Below are 20,324 nucleotides of genomic sequence, written 5' to 3' on the forward strand. Positions count from 1 at the left end.
GTGTAATACTTCAGGGGGAAAAAAATCTACATTCAATGAAATACAGGATTTTCAAGCATTATTGAATGAAAGACCATAGCTGGATAGAAAATATGACTTTCAAATACACCAATCAAGAGAAGGGTGAAATGGTAAATTGGAAAGAGAAATCACAAGGGACTTATTAAAGTTGAACTATTTACATTCCTACATGGAAAGATGATATTTGTAACTCATGAGACTGTTCTCAGTATTAGGGTTGTTGGAGGAAATAGATAGACAGACACAGACAGACAGACAGACAGACAGACAGACAGACAGACAGACAGACAGACAGACAGACAGACAGATAGATAGATAGATAGATAGATAGATAGATAGATAGATAGATAGATAGATAGATAGATAGATAGATAGATGGCACAGGGCAAGTTGAATATGAAGGGCTGATATGTAAAAAAATAAATTAAGGGGTGAGAGAGAGGGTGGGAAAGGGGTGGGAGGAGAAATGGAAAGATAGAATAGGGTACATTATCTCACATAAAAGAGGCAAGAAAAAAATTTCATAGTGGAGGGGAAGAGGGGGAACGTGAGAAGGAATGAGTGAACCTTACTCTCATTGGATTTGGCTCAAGGAAAGAATAACATACATATTCAACTGGGTATCTTACCCTACAGGAAAATAAGGGAGGAAGGAGATGGGGGTGGGGTAATAGAAGGGAGGGCAGATTAGAGAGGTGGAAGTCAGAAGCAAATACTTTTGAGAAGGCACAGGGTCAAAGGAGAAAATGGAATAAGTGGGGGCGGGTGGGATAGAATGGAGGGAAATATAGTTGTCTTTCACAACATGACTATAGCGTTTTGTATAAATACATATGTATAACCTATTTTGAATTGCTTGCCCTCTCAATAAGGGTGGGTGGGGAGAGAAGAAGGGAGAGAATTTGTAACTAAAAGTTTTAAAAACAAATGTTGAAAAAATGTTTTTACATGCAACCAGGAAATAAGACATATAAGCAATGAGATAGAGAAATATATCTTACCCTATAAGAAAATAAGGGGGAAGGGGATAAGAGGTGGAGGCATAATGGAAGGGAGGGCAGACTGGAGGAAGTGGTAATCATAATGCATGACATCATGGAGTGGGGAGGGGAGAGATGGGGAGAAAATTTGAAACTCAAAATCATGTGGAAATGAACATTGAAAGCTTAAAATAAATTATTTTTTTAAAAGAGAAAATAATTCCTTAAAAATTAGAATTGGGCAAGAGGAAGCTAATGGTTCCATGATACATCAAGAAACAATAAGAAAAATCAAAAGAATGAAAAAATAGAAGAAAATGTGAATTACCCCATTGGAAAAAGAACTGATGTTGAAAACAGATCTAGGAGAAAAATTTTTTAAAATATTGAACTATCTGAAAGCCATGATCAAAAAAAGCCTACTATCATCTTTCAATAAATTATCAAAGAAAACTAACCTGATATCTTACATCTTTAGGGTAAAATAGAAATTGAAAAAATCCAAAGATCACCTCCTGAAAAAGACCTCAAAATGAAAACTCCCAGGAATATATAGCCAAATTCCAGAACTCCCAGGTCAAGGAGAAAACATTGCAGACTGACAGAAACAATTCAAAACAGTTAGGATAGCACAAAATCTAGCAGCTTCTACATTAGAGAACTGGAGGGCTTGGAATATATTCCAGAGGGCAAAAGAGCTAGGCATTACAACCAAGAATCACCTACCCAGCAAAACTGAGTATAAGCCTTTAAGGGAAAAAATGAATATTTTATGAATTAAAAGACTTTCAAGCATTCTTATTGTAAAAACAAAGCTGAATACAAAATTTGGCTTTCACATACAAGACTCAAGAGAAGCATAGAAAAGAAAATAGGAAAGAGAAACCATAAGGGGATAAATAAGGTTAAACTGCTTACATTCCTACATGGGATTTTTATAACTCCTAAGAACTTTACTGTTATTTAGGCAGTTAGAAGGACTCTACATAAATGGAGGGCATAAGTGTAAGCTGAACATGATGGGATGCTATCTAAAAAATACATAAAATTAAGAGGTAAGTAAGAGGAATGCACTGGGAGAAGGGGAAAGGGAGAGGTAGAATGAGGCAATGTATTGACATAAAAGAGGTACAAAAGAGCTATAATATTGAAGGGGAAGATGAGGAATATGGGCAGGGGGGAAGCACTTGAATCTTACACTCTTTGGAATTGATTTAAAGTTAGAATAGCATTCACTTTCAGTTCAGTATAAAAATCTATCTTACCCTATAGGAATGTTGGAGGTGAAAGGGATGGGGAAGGGGTGGGGAAGGACTGATAAAAAGAAGGGCAAATTGAGGGAGGTGATAGAAACAAAACACTTTTGAGAATGGAGAGAGGGTAGGAAAAACAGAGAAAAAATTGTATGGAGGGAAATACACAGTAATCATAAACATAATAAAAACATTTACAGCAAGTTTCCTGATAAAGGTCTCATTTCTCAAATATAGAGAAAATTGAGTAAAATTTATAAAATAAATAAAGGCCATTCAAAACTGATAACTGGTCAAAGAATATGAAAAGTCAATTTTCAGATGAAGCAATCAAAGCTATCTATATTCATATAAAAATGCTTTAAAGCACTATTGATTAATGAAATGAAATTTCAAATTACTCTGAGGTACCACCTCACACCTATCAGGTTGGCTAATATGACAGAATAAGAAAATGACAAATGTTGGAAGGTGTGGAGGAAAACTGAGACACTAATGTACTGTTGGAGTTGTGAAGTGATTCAACCATTCTGGAGAGCAATTTAGAATTATTCCCAAAGGGCTATTAAATTTCCCCTACTCTTTGACCCAATAATACCACTGCTAGGTCTATATCTCAAAGATATGAAAAAAAAGAAAGGAAAAAGTACCTACATATACAAAAATATTTGTAGTGACTCTTTTTAGGGTGGCAAAGTATTGGAACTGAGGAGATGCGCCTCAATTGGGGAATGACTGAACAAGTTGTGGTATATGAGAAGTAGGATGCTCTCAGAAAAATCTGGAAAGACTCACATGAAATGCTGCAAAGTGAAATGAACAGAACCACCAAAAAAAAAAACATTGTACACAGTAATAGCAACATTGTGTGATAAGCAACTGTGAATGACTTGGCTTTTCTCATCAATACAATTCCAAAAGACTTAGGATGAAAAATGCTATCTGCCTCCAGAAAAAGAAGTGAAGGGGTCTAAATGCAGATTGAAACATACTTTTTTAAATTTTCTTTTTCCCTTTTTTTTTGGGGGGGGAAGGGAATAATGTTGTTTGTTTTTCATAACATGACTAATATGGAAATTTGAATTCCATCAATGTGCATGTCTAACCGATATAAATTTACTTGTCTTCTCAATGAGGGGGGAAGGGGAAGAAGGGAGGCAGAGAATTTGGAACTCAATAAGTTTTTAAATGAATTTTAAAATATGTTTTCACATGTAATTGGGAAAAATAAAATATTATTTAAAAAGAATGTAAACTACTTGAGGGCATAGACTACTTATCCTTTTATATTTGTATCACAAGTGCTTAGCATATTTCTTTGCACATAGTGAGTACTTAATATTTTTTTTTCCTGATTCATATAATCATTTAGTCCTTTCAATTAAGGAGTTTACATTCTACTGGGGAAGAAAGATGACAGAACAACATATATTTATATATACACAAATAGTAATTGTGTAAAGTAGGTAATGATGAAATCAAAGAAAAGATCCACATAAAATACTCTAGTAAAAATCTAAGGAGAGAAAGAGATTGGGGGAATGAAAAAATAAATTAAATATTTGTATAATATCCAAATATAATCAGGACAAGGATTTTAATACTGTGTATTGAAACTTTAGCCATTAACAAATAATAGAGTGAAGCATCTAAAGGTGTTGGTGTGGACACCCTAATTTTTCTGCCATTCTAAATCTATGTAGCCTTAAGCATAATAGTAGCTTATTATGTACGCACTTTTTTCCCTTAAGAAAAAATACATCCAATGAAAATAGATCAAATTAAAAACCAAATCCCATAGAAATTTTTTCATGCCATTTTCAGTCTTGAAATATCATTTTGCATCACCTAGCCCAGCCTTTCAAATATGGCACTTCTTGGTGTACTATGTCTCTGAAGCTGTCAGATTGGATATACACTGCATCCCAACTGGAAGGAGAAATGTGACTTATCTCTCTGTGAATGTGACACTTGTCCTTGCATAACAAGAAACCAAGGAAATAAAAATGTCTGTTACCAAAAGCACAACAATTTGCACAATACATAAGCTTTGCCAAATAGATGTCATAATGTAATATAAATATAATCTCTTATAAAACTGAATACTCCATAAAGTCTGTAGTCCAAAGCTGTGGTCAACCTTTGATAGTTTATACTTCTACACCCTGCCTACAATATTTAAATAACATTTGTATTCCTACTGTAGATTTTACAATCTTGCACAAAATAGAACCCTTGCCCCTGTCTCACCAATGTGACAGATTCCCTTGATATCAAAAGTGCTTCTGCAATCAGGCAGAAAGACACATTAAGATATTGGAGATGTCTAACAATAGGATACTCTGCATTATAAAGCAAAGGGCTTCCCATCGCTGAGAAAGTCAAAACCAAGACTGAATCACTACCTGTCAAAGCTGTTGTAGAAAGGATTCCTCAGCATTTCTTATACTCACCCTTTTCTCTCTATTCACACAGCCTTCACCTTATTTCAGGCCCTCACCTCTGGCCTAAACTATTGCTCTTACCTTTTAATTGCCCTCTATGCCTTTAGGTTCTCCCCTCTTCAGTTTGCCATCTACACTGCTGCCAAATTGATTTTTCCTTAAGTACAAGTCTTACCAAGTCACTCCTTGCTAAAGCAACTTCTTCATTGGCTTTGTAATGCTTCTAGGATCGCATATAAATGTATTTCTTTGGGATTTAAAACCCTTAGCCATCTGGCTCAAATTTTCCTTTTCAAATAAATTTCACATTGCTCTCCCTTGCACTCTCTCTATTCCTGCCAACATGGTCTACTTGTTTTACCACTCATGATACCCCACATGCCATAACCATGATTTTATACAATCTATTTCCCCTGACTAAATGTTTACTCCTCTCCTTTCTGCTCCCTAGATCTGCCTAACTCAATTCAGGGCCAAGCTCTCCTCCTTTCTAAATTCACCCAGTTGTTAATGCTCCCCCATGTCTCTCCTTCAAGAAGCCTGCCCCTTTGAATTATTTTTTTATATTTTGTGTTTATTTATCTGTGTACATGTTGTTTCTCCTCAACAAAATGTAAACCCTGTTGAGGACAGGGATGGTATCCCTTTTGTATCTATGTTTTCAATAGATGGAATAGTGGCTCACAATAGTACATATACTATATACAGCAGTACATAGTGAGCAGATGCTTGACAAACATTTATTGAATTGAATTGACTTCAATTTCTACATTAAATGGACTCTACATAAACTCTAAGGTTCTTTCCAAATCTAATACTTGGTTAACGTATGAATCTATGGCATAGATTGAGAAAAACATAAAATAAATAAATAAATAATTATGATGTCTATCGAAAAGTGTCAGTCAAGTCAATCAATGCATTATACAGTATTACAGTCAATAAAACGGTGTGTTGGTGATGGTATAAATCTCTTGAGTGAATTTTAAAAAGGAGGAGAATGCTAGTTTACTATCATTTGCAACTCTAATTATGGTTAAGCATCTAAGTAAATACCAAAACTTCTTTTATCAACTTTTTTACATTGTAAAACACCATATATATATATATATATAAATATATATATATATACATATATGTATATATATATATATATCAATTGAATATGAAGAAAAATTGCTTAGTGAGAAGAGCGCTAGACCAGGAGCTGGGTAAATCACTTCACCCAATTTGGTCTAACTTTTTTTATCTGTGAAGTAAGAGAAGTTGACTGGTTCCTTCCACTTTGAACAATTTATGATTCTGTGCCATTAAGTACCACCCTTTAGATAGACAAAGGAATGGCAGTTTGGCATGCTGGTGCTCACTCTGAGACTGAACACTACTTTGCTGTTGTCCTTGATGCTAATACTATTTTTATCTTTTCTTGCATAGGATAACAGATATATAAGAAAGGAATATCAGTGTGGTCTAATGATCTGTAGGAATCTTTTGGAAGGAAGCTTGTTCTAGTAAAGACAATGCAAGTATAGCTTCACAAAACAATAAATAAATGTTAGCTATTTTTTAGACCACTTCAATAGGCCCCCAAGTTCAACAACTTGGACCTTAAACAGACTAGAGTTTTCAGCTTGGGTTTCCTGGAGTAGTCCTAACAATCTAAACATCATATAAATGCAAATGATCTGATAGTTTTGCTCAGACCAATATGATACCGCCCCTGTTCCTTATTTTGAAACTATAAATACTGATCAACTTGCATCTGGAATGAAAAAAACAGTATGAAATCTGGCTGGCTAGATAGATAGATAGATAAAGTATAGATATACTTACACACAGTTATACAAATATATAAAAATACAAATACACACACATACATATATACACATATGTATACACACATATATATATGCATATATGTCTCACATATTCAACCATAACTACATACACTAACTAGAGACTGGAACCAATTATTATTTCAATTTTTATAATTACTCATGCAAAGGTAGTAGCCTTTACCCCCAGCCCCAAATACACAAAGACTTCAAAATACTCTACAAATTGTTTTCTCTGTTTACAGGCATTATTTCCCATAAACACCACATGGTTAAATCCTTTAAATAAAGCAGCACTTTATGGTACTTAAAATAGATGCTTAAAAGTGGTAACTTTGGCCAAACACCTTAAATAAGTCTCTTTTTATTCCTGCTTTCTTTTCTGACCTAAATCTGGCTGCCACTGCTCATGAAAGAAATTACAAAAGCTTCTCAGTCACTGCTACTCGGGTTCCTTTTGCACTACAGCATTTGTCATTGCCAAAACAGCAGAGTTTAATTAAGTGTTGTGAGCAGCCTAGTGAGAAACACACTTTAAATTAAACCTCTGTACACGCAGCTATTGGTTCCTTACCTCCTGAACAATCAGCGGGGTGTTAGGCATAAATTCCGTCTCTCAAGGGAAACGCAGCTCTGCGCACCTCTAGCAATTCATAAATGATCCTGCTTTCTCAGAACCATATCTTATTAAAGCACATTTAATTATTTCTTAGTTTTAAACACCAGTAGATGAAGGCGATAATTAATGTGCCTACCACTAAACATTTTATTTACTCTTGATATATTAATGGTATTATCAAGAAAATATGCTAGAGTTTCAGGTTTAACAAAATTACATGGCAAATTATCTTTTGATGCATCAAGCAATCGTTAATATAATGGAATAAATTATTTTAACACCTCAGTAGTAATGGATGGGCACAAGAATGGAAGCATTTTTAATTTTCAAAATGTTTTTGTAATTACACATTTCAGGGGGCACAGTGATGTAAGAGTTTGAATTTTTAGGGGTGGAAACAAAAGAACAATTTCAATAGGTGACTTTTGAGCTTTACACAAACAGATGATATGTCAGGCCAACCAGTCTTCATTAAATAATATACTGTAAGAGCAATAAGTGAATTATAAGAAAAGTTATTGAAAATGAAGGTAGACAAAATTTGGTCCTAAAATTTGAATTTTTTAGTTAAATTCCAATTAATTTTTTGAATTTATGCTTTTTGCTTAAAAGTAATAATGATTGGTGCACACACATTTTAAATTCATTTTCTCATGTGCTGGATGATATTAAGGAGAGCAATGATTTGCTCTCAACTGAGCATGGTCTGCCACATCAAATGAAAAGTCAGAACAGATAACTACAACCTTAAAATATTCTTGAGTTTCATGACAACAGGATGGGGCAATTTCACACTCTGAAGAATGTTCTTTGCATCAACTCGTACCACAAGGAAGCAGAAATGATGGAAATGGCTTCTTAGCTACTAAGGCCTTCTGTTAAGAGAATAACTTCTAGCAATTTTATGTGTATCTTGTATATGCCTAATTGTTTACATGTTGTTTCCACAATTAGAATGTGACCAAATTGAGAGGGCAAGGACTTTATTTGGCTTTTTTTTTGTATCCCTGGCACTTGGTAGGTTTTCCAACACGTAGAAAGCATTAAGTAAATACTTATTGTTGGATTTATTGACTCTCTTCCTATCGATTAGTTTCTTTCCTAGTCTTCAGACTTACTCCTTAAGCACTTTCCTTCATTCCTCCAATGATCTTTTAGCTCTCTTAGTCAAACTCCTAGAAAAAAGCTTTTGACTTCCACGTCCTATCCTTTCATTCATTCTTCAACCTTCTTGCAATCTTGCTTTAGACTTCTTAACTCAAAGAAAACCTTTCTCAAAAGTTATCAATAATCTCTTAAGAAATCTGTTAGCCTTCTCTCCATCTTCAATATTCTTTTTCTTTTCTACATATGACCTTATTGACCAGTCCCTTCTCCTGAGAACTCTGGGTTTTCTTGACATTACTCTCTCCTGGTTATCCTCCTATCTGCCTGAATACTACCCAGTTTCCTTTTTAGTTCATCATTTTTATCATTCCCCTTAAAGCTGATGTTTCTAATAAGACTTTGTTCTAGGCCCTCTTCAATTTTTTGTCTCTGTTTTGTCACTTAAAGACCTCATGAAATCTCTTGGGTCAAATTCTCATCTTTTCAAATGATTTACAAATCTGTCTATATAATCCTAATCTCCCTTGAGTTTCAGGCCTACATCACCAGTCGTACCACAATATCACATACCGGATTTCTCAGAGATATCTCAAAATCAACATGTCCAAAATATAACTTGTTGCCTTTCCCTAAAATTCACTCCTTTTGTAAACTTTCCTATTTCTATCAAAGACCCCAACATTCTTCTAATTCTCACAGGTTCATAACCTCTATATTATGAACTTCTCATTCTCCCTCATGCTGGCCTCCAGCTTCTTTCTAGTCTCTTTATAGACTCTTCTTCTTCCTGTACTTTATGGTGTATCCAAACTAGTCTTTCTATTCTTCACACAAGCCATGCTATCTCCCATCTTCCATCTCCGGGTCTTTGAGAGGGTCATCCATCATGCTCAGAATGCACCCTCTTCTTAGTGTTGCCTCATAAATGCTTTTTTTTAATTCATTGATTTAGTTGTAGAATCTCTATTCAAGGTGAAGTTCAAGGACCTTTTTCTGATAGGAAGAAAGACATTAACTCATATTTACTAACTTATATTTTTCTTATTTTTTATAAATGGATGAAAGCATAGGTTGTATATTTATGAAATTAGCAGGGGATACAAATCAACTGTAAGTAAATAACTTGTTGCATGAGCAGGTGAGCAGAGAGGTATTAGCACGCCAGAATAACAGGCTAAATATAATAAACTAAAATTTAATAAAGGGCAAAATCTTAATACTTGGATTTAAAAAGTAAATTTCACAAATATAAAGTGGGGAGATGTGGCTTTTAACTAAAATAATCTGGAGAGTTTAATGAATTGCAAATACTTAAAAGTATGATACAGTTTCCAAAAAAGCTCATACAGTTTCAAGTTTCCCTGAGCGCCATAATGTCCAAAACAAATGAAGTGAGAGTAGTTAGACTTGGTTAGTTCATATTTGGAGTGTTATAGTCAATTCTGGGCATAATATTTTGGGAAGAAAATTGCTAAACTGGAAAATGTCCAGAGAAAGGTGAACAAAAATGTGAAGGGTTTGAAGATCAGCCAAAGGAAATAGAAATATTCAATCTAGACAGAACACTCTGGGTGATATGCTAGCTTTCTTCAAAGCATTTGAAGGACTGTCATAATGAAGATGAGTTAGACATTCTGCTTGGTTCTAAATGACCAAAATAAGAACATTAGGTAAAATTTGCTGAAAGTTAGATTTAGTTTTGAAGAAAGAAAAAACAGCCTAGGGAAGTAGCAGGTGCTCATTCTTTTAGAGGGCTTAAGACTAGATAACCATTTTCTAAATATGTTATAGAGGGAAGTCTCTTTTTCAGGGAAGAATTGGACTAGATGGAATTAGACCTCTGAAGTCTCTTCCAACTCATACAATTAAAAAAAGTATTAAAAATAAAATTTGTTTTAAAATTAAAGCTATTAATTAGAGGGAATAAACACATATAGAGCCTACTATGTGACAGGCACTAAACTGAGTACATTTGATGAATATTATTTCACCTAATCAGACACTTTAATTGATTAGACAGCTAAAATTAATCAAAATAATATCTTCTTTTTTTTTAAAAGCAATTGGGGTTAAGTAACTTGCTCAAGGTTACACGGCCAGTTATTATTTCTGGGTGTGGTGCTGAGTATCTGAGCCCGGATTTGATCCAGGTCATCCCAATACTGGAGCCGGAGCTCTTACTCGCTGAGCCACCTGGCTGCCCCAAAATAATATCTTCTGTGCATTAAGCAAATCCTATTTTTAAAGAAGAAACTCTTATACGAAGCAAAGGAAATTAAAGCATCTGAAAGATTTGTGAAGTAAGTTTACTATATACTAATAATTTTTTTTTCATAATTACTGGTGCTGTGCTTTTTCGGACTGAGGTCTGAAATGCAATACAGAACTACAACTATTAGTTAACAAAGTTATCTTGAAACCCCTGGTAGAGATAGAGAGAGATAAGGGCATAGATTTAGGAGTTTTATCTGTATTTATCTATATGTATATCTATGTGTATAGCATGTGTGTGTTGTATATGTATATACATACATTGACTATCTATATCTATAGATATTGTCAGTCCTCAGCATTTGAATACACATTGTGACTTCAAGCATTCCCATGATTTTATTAGTAACTTAATTTTCACTTTCTCATTGGAAACCATACACATTCAGGCCTATGACAATAAAGAAAAAAATGAAAGGCTCGAAGCAGGCAAGTTTCTGGGGTGGCTGATGTCCTACTAGGTGTTTCACTGGTCTTGTTTACCTTACTGTTGTAAAAATCTTCCTGCACATTTGTCGCATAATTTCATTGGCCGCCTTTAAAACTCAAGTTTTGTGTTGCAATTATGCCCCCCAAATTTACTAAAAATCCTCCGGGCTCTAAGGCAAGGGTGTAAAGTCAGTGATGTGACATAGGGAGAAAATAAGGGTGTTAGACAAAAAACTTTGTGCCGGAAAGACTGCAGGCACTGGGGGCTGTGAGTTTGGTGTTAATAAATCAATGATTCATTATATAGTACAATTCTTTCACACCACCATCTCACATAGTGGAAGGTAAGACTCAGATTAAAGAATATTTTAGTTTGTTTTTTTTTATTTTATTTGTTGTATAGTATTTATGGCATTGTAGATTTCATGTTTTATAATAAGTGAATACTGTCTGAAGTCTTTTTTATTGAGATGTTAGCAGAGAAGGTCACAGAATTCTATGGAATTATTAGTGAGAAAAAATGTTTTGCATGTTATCAATTTTATTTTGTGTACTGCATTTTATGGGTTAATTCATTGTTACTGTTTTAGGAAAAGTGCATATTATCAAAATTAATGTTTTGTTATAAAGAATTATATGCAGCAATTTTTCAGTAATCTCTTGTATTTTGTTATAGTTTTGTGTGGTCTAGGATACCTAACATCCTATTTCCATAGGTTTAATATATAAACATTCATTTTTTAAAATCATTTTCTAGAAATGTTACTCCCTCAAAATTGAGGATTGGATGTATATAATTATATGTTTGTGTGGTTATCTTTGTCTTGTGCATGTTCACAGATATCCCTTAATAGACTAATTCAATTAAATTCAATAAGCATTCATTAAGGATCTATTACATGCAAAGCACTTTGCTAGATATGAGGTATAGAAATTGAAATTTTCCTTAAAGTCTCTGTCCTCAGAGAGTCTATATTCTCTGTGAGAAGAGGAGAGGGATATTTAAACATTTAAACAGACAAATAAATACTCTTTGGTTGGTAAAGTCACTCAACCTCTCTGTTTCTCAGTTTACTTATCTATAAAATTGACTAAATGGCCTCTTTGGCCCCTTCCAATTCTTAAGTCATATAATGCCAAGAAAAAGCACTTTTCTATAATATTTTCCTTGGAAAGATATTATTAAATAGTGTCACTTAGGAAAACATATTTCAATATTCATCTAATAAGCATTTTGGATTTTAGGTACTCCCAAATGTGAAATCAAGACATATCATATAGAAGGCTACATTTGAGCTTAGGCACATCTTGGAGGCGGATGAAGATGAAGGGAGTTTCAGGTACTAGGGACAACATGTGCAAAGGCACATATAATATCCATGGGGTTTTTTTTGTTTGTTTGTTTCTTCAGAAAAAAATTCTACAAGAATGTGTTGTCTAAATACTCTAACTATGATGATACTCCTTCATTTCTGCAAAATGGGGATAAAATTATACACCTACATTCCTCACAGCTATTATGAAAAACAAATTAGTGATCATTAAGAAAATACAAAGTGACATGTTTTGCTAATTAGTTTAATAGATTATGAGTAATACATGTTATGCAAATATCTGAACAAATGACTAGTTTAACAACAATATTAACCTTAAAAACATTTAAAATTGCAACTTCTTGCTAAAATACAAGTATTGACACTTACAAATTCTCTAGCCTATTGGTAACCTACTGATTAAGCTGTAGGAATTTTACAAGTTCAAAGTTCATTTTTGTCTTTCCTTTGCTATACAAATCTTTCTATGAAAATGAACTCTACCTTTGAGGATTTTTTGCTTTATTTTTTAAAAAAACTAGTCACCCCAAAACCTAATATACATTTAACCATGACTCATCAAACTGCAATTAAATACTTCCTTGAAGATAATGGAATTCTCTCCTAAGATCTCATGAGGATTCTTCACTTATGAACCTTCTTTCTGTATTATTAAAAGTGTTACCACTGTCACTATGCTAACTTTGAAAGTCTTTCAAACCAGTTGTACCTACATAACACCAAAAGCCCATCATGGAAAAATTAAGTTAAAAATAAAACCAGTCCATTTGTTAACATAATAAAAGCAACCTATTTATACAAAACAACACCCAAAAGATCTTTGACAGAACTTGCTGATGAAATCAAATCCACTGACATATGGTAAATATAGCAAGCCTCTCCACTCCCCCACCCCTGCCTTTATTTTGGACAGGACTTAGAGTTTCACTGGTGAAAGAATTCATAAGGAATATTTCCCTACAAGTGAATATTTCCTCTGCAATTTTTAGGGTAAAGGATTGTTTGAGAAATTTTACAATCAATAGGTGTCATGAGAAAAACTTGAACCCAAGTCTTGAAACCAATTCTCTATGTGCTATTGAACAATCATAGTCTATAATTTTTGTTCTTGTTTTTGCAATTCATTATTGCACTTCTTTCTACAAATAATGCCTTCCATATGTATATAGCAGCTGCATCCTTTAAAAGACTTTGCACATACATTTATGAATCCAGTGCTCAGCACAGTTCCTGGCACACAGTAGGTGCTTAAGAAATGTTTGTTGATAGATTGATCTATGTGCAGAGATGGCAAGAATAATAATTATGTTAATAGATGATTTCAACATCAAAAATAAAGTAAGCGCTCAAGTTGAATATAATTGCACTTGACGTCACTATGGGCTCATTGATATCGAAAGTGTACTTTGGATATTTTCTCCAGTGGTGCATATTTTGAAAAATGTATAATAAAATTTATAAATTTTCCCCAAAACAGGATGCTAGAATTTTATAAAATGAGTCATGGGATGTAGTTAATAGTCATAAGAAAAGCATGCTATCTGAGATATTTGGATAGAAGATTTTCAACTAGGGCCTAGATATTAAAAAACTGAGCAATGCTCCCTAATACTATAGTAATGTGGGTATGGCTCTGAAATCTCTTAAGTGAAACATCAAATGAATTTTGAGGGTGGATAGCCAAGGTCTGAGTCACAATCTACAGCTTTGGAAAAAGAATGAAATGAAGCGCCATGGACAGAACTGTTATCTATAACATTGCCTTCAGCACTAATACACTCTAAACCCACCAAAGCAATCTATGTTAATATCATTATTTTTATTTTTTACCGAAAGTCCCCCAAAATATTTATTTCAGAAGCAACTATCTAAAACTTTCATTTTTTCTCTCATCACAAATAAAACATTTCAGAAAAATCTCATTTTTCTCTTCCTATGTTTATGCTTACTTAAATTTTCCTCCTTAAGTGTTTGGGATTTATTTGTGGATTTCATTGAGCATAATTAATTGAACACATATCTAGATCCTATGATTTCACTGGCAAGATTTCAGATAGGACACATGGGGGCTATTAAAATGAAGAACAGGTGTAGAATGTAGAGGGTCTTTCTGCTTATCTGTATAGATGGTACAACCTGAAATACCATTAAATCTAAGGTTCAGGAGTTATTAACCTTATGGTATCATGGACCCCTTTGGGATTCTGGGTAAGCCTTTGAGCCCCTTCTCAGAATAAGTTAATTCATAATCGAATGAAATGCTAACCTTCAATTAGAGGGGCTGTCTTTTGCTTCTCCTCGTATCTCCAGCATTTACCACACTGTCTGGCACATAGTAGGCATTAAATCAATGTTTATTGACTGACCCTCTGAAATCTCTCTAAAACTATTTTTTATATTAAATTGTAAATATTTGCCTATTCAGACTTGCAAGGGTCAAAAAGACTTTCACTTCTAGTTGCATGTGTTTGTTTTTCATGTAAATTTTAAGGCTGGCATTATGTGGACAATAGTTGAAGTGAAAGGAAGGAAAGGGGAGAGAATAGTGATGGATGTTATTCCGTACATTTTAGGCAATGAAGTGTTCTTGTGATAAACACATCCTAACTCTTCATCTTAATTTCTTGTAATGAAATGAGAAACCAGAACACCTTTTCTTTTTTCCTCACTGCTTAAGGGAGCAGGCTTCCTATTGACCAGAGATGAATTTTAGATACATCATGTAAATATTAAACTATTATAGCTATGGGCTATAATCTAAATTTTCAACAAAGTTTATAAAGAAATTTCAATTCAATATTCAGACATATTGCATAATTTGATTCTGAAAGATCCACTAATATTGTCATTTTTATGTAGTTATACATTAGAATGATGCAATCACAGGAGACCTTGAGAGAAACTCTAGTTCATCCATATCCTGAAACATGAATGGGATGGGATAGCCAAAGAAATGTCTAAAGCAAGAAGCAGCATTCATTTGATCATTGTCAATTGTCACAGAGACATAGAGGCATAAGTGACATTGCAGATACAAGTGCTGTCAATGATTTTTTTCCTTTAAGTCATGAACTCATATAAAGAAACAAATAACTTGCGAAATAATATCAAAACAAAGTGTGCAAAAATTTTGCGTGTAGGTTTAAAATTCAATGTGGTGGCCTAAATACAATGGTAAAATGGAAACAAATTAAATACAGGTCAATAAGGCCATTCAATACATCCACAATCATTTATAAAAACACCTACTAGTTGCCAGAGTGTATGTTAGGTACTGAGAATACAAAGCCAAAAAAGCATGGTTCCTGACCTCATTTAGCTTACAATCTATCAAGAGACAATGAATATACATAAAAACATATATAGTGTCCCCAAAAACCCTTATACAGTGTCTCCCCCATATTATAAATTAAGTTAATATTGCCTCAATGTTGATGACTCATCAATAAAAGTTTACCAATTAACATCCCCTCCTTCCCACTTCTAATTCATTTCTGGAAGGCTGCTTATAGAACGTGGAGTTTTTTTTTCACTAAGTTTGACCCACTTTTGCACTTGGATCAAGAATGTTCCTCCTCATAGTTTGTTCTTCTCCAGGTTCAACTGCTATGGCTTCACCAGATTCTGCTATGGGGTCTATTACTAGAGGTCTCTGATGGCTCTTCTGACCTTTTAAAGTTCAAAATTCTTATTATTCTTTAACAATTTTGCCTATTTCTTCTACTTATTTACTTGAGAACAAAGGTCAGAAGAATCCTAGGCACCTGCTTACTATAGCTCATGGTGACATGGTAACCAGGTAGGGAGATGAGGCAGCCGCTACTACTGCCAACTGATACCTTTCCCTTCCATCCTACTCCAAGTTCTCAGATCCTCCTTACTTAAAATCTATAAAGGAAGAAAGAGTAAACTTCTTAGTTCAAGTCTTTCATATGCATACTCATTTCTAGCTGAGCAATCAATTAAAAGCCACATGGTAAGCAAGAGGAAACAGAGTATACCTGCACATGTTCTGAAGTGAGGAAGAGAAGTGCCCCTTCATCCAGTCTTGGAATCACAATGGATAATTATGTTCAAGTCATGAAAAAAAGAGCAAGGTTGCACAAGTAAACAAAAACCAGGTATAGATGTAATGCTACTTTTTTTATCATGAGCATTGCTCAGATGCTACTAAGGTTCTGTGTTTGGTCCTGAACTCCAAATTAAAAAGAGGTGAAAATTAAGTACATGAAAAAAGTTAGCAGAATTGAAGCTAGAGGAGAAAGCACTCTGTGACTTATTTAGACAAAAGTCAAATAAGAATTTGCTTTAAAACTAAAATAAAAATGTTAGCTAGTTACCTGTCCTTTAAATACTGATGTAATTGTTATTATTACTCACAAAGAAAAGCAATTGAAGGAGCTTTTATATTGGAAGAATTACATGAGAACCAGATATAAAACCTTTGTTCTGAATTGGAGAGAGAATATGAAGTAGCTTTTAAAAATACATATATGTGTATTAAAACACTTATGAGACTACTTTTGAATTGGTCTCAATGTTTTTATCTTAGTTATGGTATTTTCCATTGCTATTCCACTAATGCTCTACCTCAGTGACTTCATTATGTGAACGTGAGTCTGGTTCTCAAAGACTACAAAGGAAGACCACAAGATCTGGCCAACTCTATGAATCTCTAAGGGTTTCAAGAACAGGATCAACTGGACTGCATCTCTTAGTCTAGATAGGTTAGACTGTGCTAATCACCAGAAAGTTGGCCATCAAGTAGTAAGGTTTTGTTTTTGGTTTTGCTGTAACAATTCATGAGGTACCTCATCTAAGAGCTGTGTGCAGGGAGTATAGTAGGAAGGAGATAGGAATAGAGTATTCCTGAGCAGAGTACAGTCCCACCAATGAGATTACATACTTTCATCAAGAATAAAGGATGGGGGCAGCTAGGTGGCAAAGTGAATAGAGCACCAACACTGAAGTTGGGAGGAACTGACTTCAAATCGGGCCTCAGACACTTGCTACTTACTAGCTGTGTGACCTTGGGCAAGTCACAACCCCAATTCTCTTGCCTTACACCCTCCAAAAAAAATAAACTAGAAAAAAGAATGAAAAATACTTCTTTGCTAAGACTGAATGAGGAACTCAATAGATTAAGTAGAAAAAAAAATTGAGAAAAGATCTCTGCAAATCTGAAACACAACCAATCAACATTTATGTTCAGATTTTTCTATTTAGTGTGGTATTTCTGGATACTCCTTGGCTGCTGCTGGACAGAAGAGCTCAACTAAGAATTTGCTTCAGTCCTCAAAATTCCTACTGAAAGCACAGCAAATACTCACTTCTGAAAAAGAAGAGGCTGTGGGGTAGCTAGGTGGCGCAGTGAATAGAACACTAGTCCTGGAGTCAGGAGGACCTGAGTTCAAATGCGACCTCAGACACTTAACACAAACCTAGCTGTGTGACCTTGGGCAAGTCACTTAAGCCCAAATTGCCCTCCAAAAAAAAAAGGGAAAGAAGCGGCTGAGATTTGACCACTAACTAGAATGAGTGCTTATAAATTTACTGACATTTTGAACTGATCTGGCAGGTAAAAATCTTCCAAATGTAACTTGGGACTTGTTCTAATTTTAAATATTCGCATGTGTTCTTTAAAACATATCATTCCAAAGGTAGACTGAGATACTAGGAAACAGACCTAAGGACCTTGAGGATTTCCTCTTTAGGTTTTTCCCCCTTCGTTGTTGCATATAATTGTTCCCCCTATGTTGCATATAATAGGATGTTTCGTATTTCAGAATTTGCTTAATGTTAAAAATTCACAATTAACAAATTCTTCAATTACATCAATACACTGAAGACTCAGAGAGGAGATGCATGCTGTGATTCCAATCTTGGTAAACTCTGAGTTGTCAGCAAAGTTAATTAATGATAGATAAATATTTGTAAAATGAAAGCTGTAAACTCAAAACCAAAGAAAATAAAAGAAACAAAAACTAACAGTCGGCACACAGTTAACTCTCTGTAGCTATGTTATGTCCAGAAAGATGAGTGGACTGTAATTCATTTTCTACTTCAACCTCAATACTAAGGCTAAAGTATTTATGGGTAATTTTTTTTTTAAGTTTGCCAACTTGTTTGTCTGTGGGAAGTGGGTTGACAAGTACAAGTAATTCACTTCAAATGCTGAGTGCTAGAATGTGGACTAGGTTTTCTCAGACTGAAATTTATAGAAGATCAAGACCTTGTCAGTATTTCCCATTCAAATGAAATTCTGTCACCATGTAAGCCCAGGCATAAGTTTTCTTCTCATTGAGAGAGAGCTTATGGACCTTAGTTAATATGGTTAGTCTGTAGAGGGAGCATTGGGGAGAAACTAGATGGTTTCTTAACTGCACATGTCCAATATATCTTTCTCAAAAGAAAGACAGAAACATATTATATTTCAGTCTAGGCTTAACCCCTACTGCTCAGAAATGCAACAGAGCTTGAATATATGGATTATCTATTTCCTGTAAATAAAAATCACTGTCCAAATGTATATTTTTAGCACCAAGTGGCACATTAAAAGTATACAGGTTAACTCTGCATGATCAGCATTTTATTCTTAGACATGAATTTGGATGTAGCATTTGCATTAATTAAGCTAACATGCATCTGTTTTAAAGAAGCTAGAAAAATAAGGCAAATTTGTTATTGTTGTTGTTTTCAATTTCAGGCTTGCCCAATGTGCATGAGTATTATAGAGTTCTTTTAGCACAATAACATATAGTGATAATGCTAATCTTTCCCTCCTAAGTATTCCACACCATGTCCACCACCAATAACGAATCCTGAAAGATTTCAGGATTATCTAAATCACTAACATGATGGGAAAAGAAGGGTACAAAAGAGAATGGTGTGATGGTTAAGGATACCTAAGAATGGTGTAATGGTTAAGATACCTGAATTACAGTAAGGAAAAAATGTGTTTCAGTCTTGCTCATTAGCTCCATGGCCAAGAAGAACTCATTTCATCTCTCTAGGCCTCTGTTTCCTCCTCTACAATATAGGAGTAATACCTATAGCTTCCATCTCAAAGGGTTGTGGTAAAGCTTATATGACATAATTTATATAACACGTCTTTGCAAATGTTAAAACACTATATTAATGTCAGTATTGTCGGTTCAATCTCTAATGCAGGATATTTAATCTTTTAATGTCATGGATGCTTTTGGCAGTCTCTTAAAAACTATGGATCCTTTTTAGAACAATGATTTTAAATCAAGAAAATAAAATATATTGGACTAAATAAAGAAATGAATTACATTTGAAATATAGTTACCAAAATAATAATTTTTAAAAAATAAAAATTCATGATCCAAAAATTGATTTATGGATCCTTTTGGGTTGATGTGGGTATCTGCGGATTTCACCTTAAGTAATCCTGATCTAATATATAACATGTAGATTTTGTTTACTGACAATAAAATTTACTCCAAAAATCATTTTAGCAAAAACAAAACAAAATAAAAAAGATAAAAGTGATTTTCATTGCTTAAGCAAAGAACCTGTTTGATCAGCTAAACCACTTTAGTATTCAGCTGTTGTCATATATACACAGTCCAAATCTTGAGATTCATTTCTTTTAGCCACTGGTGTATTACAATTTTGTGTGGATTTTTCAAGTTTTCCTGTATCTCTTATCATGTCTCAATTTCTACAGCTAAAATGTCAACAGTAACATATAGATCTTGGACATGAACTTTGAGGTCCTCAGATTAAAAAATATTGTTTCCAGAGAACTATTCACATTTGTAGAACTTTCTTCAATAAAACTCTCAAAAAAAAGTTTTCAGCAACTCAAGAAGACAGATTCTACGAACTTATTTTTTTTCCATTTTCATCCCATCTAATCAACATTTATTGTGTGCCTATTACATTCAAGAAACTATACTGGGTGTTGAGAACACAAATGCAAAATGAATAACATTCTCTGTCCTAAAGACATGTTTATTATATTGTAGCAACATAACATATAAATAGATAAACATATATATGATA

The sequence above is a fragment of the Petaurus breviceps genome, unplaced genomic scaffold, assembly GCF_028583685.1.
Source record: "Petaurus breviceps papuanus isolate PSGF00001 unplaced genomic scaffold, PetGlider_PUasm1.0 91133, whole genome shotgun sequence".
NCBI classification, from domain to species: domain Eukaryota; kingdom Metazoa; phylum Chordata; class Mammalia; order Diprotodontia; family Petauridae; genus Petaurus; species Petaurus breviceps.